The sequence below is a fragment of the Orcinus orca genome, chromosome 5 (assembly GCF_937001465.1).
Source record: "Orcinus orca chromosome 5, mOrcOrc1.1, whole genome shotgun sequence".
NCBI classification, from domain to species: Eukaryota; Metazoa; Chordata; class Mammalia; order Artiodactyla; family Delphinidae; genus Orcinus; species Orcinus orca.
Window position 1 is genome coordinate 2,367,669 of NC_064563.1, and position 1,272 is coordinate 2,368,940.

The 1,272-nt window shown below is 40.3% G+C and overlaps 1 non-coding gene across 1 annotated transcript; it reads right to left on the minus strand.

Moving 5' to 3' along the window:
• Positions 1 to 896: 896 nt before the first annotated feature.
• Positions 897 to 1,003, minus strand: LOC117202198 (U6 spliceosomal RNA). Its single transcript, XR_004484400.1, has one exon. It is a non-coding gene; the product is annotated as a U6 spliceosomal RNA (small nuclear RNA).
• Between the last annotated feature and the right edge of the window lie 269 nt (positions 1,004 to 1,272).

Consider the following 1,272-nt stretch of genomic DNA (forward strand, 5'->3'; position numbering starts at 1 on the left):
ACACTGGTTTCAGTACAGTAATAGCTTTATTATGTTTACTTAAGAAAAAATTTTAAAATAAACAATGTTATGATTCAACTGAAGGCCGCTCATCATTCTATTTTGCCTCCTCCCCAGAGGTAATCACTATCCTGAGGTTGGTGTATACCATTCCTCTCTATGTTTTTATACTTTTATAATGTGTGTAACTTTTCATTAGGAGCATGCAGGAGGGGCTTCCCTGGTGGCGCAGTGGTTGAGAGTCCGCCTGCTGATGCAGGGGATGCGGGTTCGTGCCCCGGTCTGGGAGGATCCCACATGCCGCGGAGCGGCTGGGCCTGTGGGCCATAGCCGCTGGGCCTGCACGTCCGGAGCCTGTGCTCCACAACAGGAGAGGCCACAACAGTGAGAGGCCCGCGTACAGAAAAAAAAAAAAAAAAATATATATATATATATATAGAATGGGAGAAAATATTTGCAGATGATGTGACCTACAAGGGATTAATTTCCTAAATATACAAATCTCATGCAGCTCAATATTTAAAAAAAACAAACAGCCCCATCAACGAAATGGGCAGAAGATCCAAATAGGCATTTCCCCAAAAAAGACATACATGGCCAAAAGGCACATGAAGAGATGCTCAACATTACTAATTATTAGAGAAATGAAAATCAAAACTACAATGAGGTAACACCTCACACTTGTCAGAATAACCATCGTCAAAAAGTCTACAAATAATAAATGCTGGAGAGGGTCTGGAGAAAGTGGAACCCTCCTATGCTGTTGGTGAAAATGTAAATTGTACAGCCACTACAGAGAACAGTAATGAGGTTCCTTAGAAAACTAAAACTAGAACTACCATATGATCCTGCACTTAACTATAGTCCTCACTTTTTGCCTGTCTTCTTACTGCCTGTAAAATATGGAATGTTTCACAGATTTACATTCCATCGTTGTGCGGAGGTCATGCTCAATCTTCACTGTGTCATTCTGAATTTTGCATATACTGGATTCGTTGCTAATGAATGCAGATAAATGTAATTAAACTGCATGTCTCCATGATTTGTTTCTATTCTCTGCTATTTGTTTTCTGGAAACTGCCTAAATAATTCAAGAAGTCTCCAGAGATGTCAAGATAAGAGTAGTAGTTTTACTCATTTAATTTCTCCCTTTCTTAGGTATTTGAGTGTCACAAAGAACAAGGGAGGGTAGTGCAGAGAAAAAGTACAGAGACATTATCTTGATTTTGTGGCGTTGGGCAAACAGGCCCATAATTTCCTTCTGACAGCTCC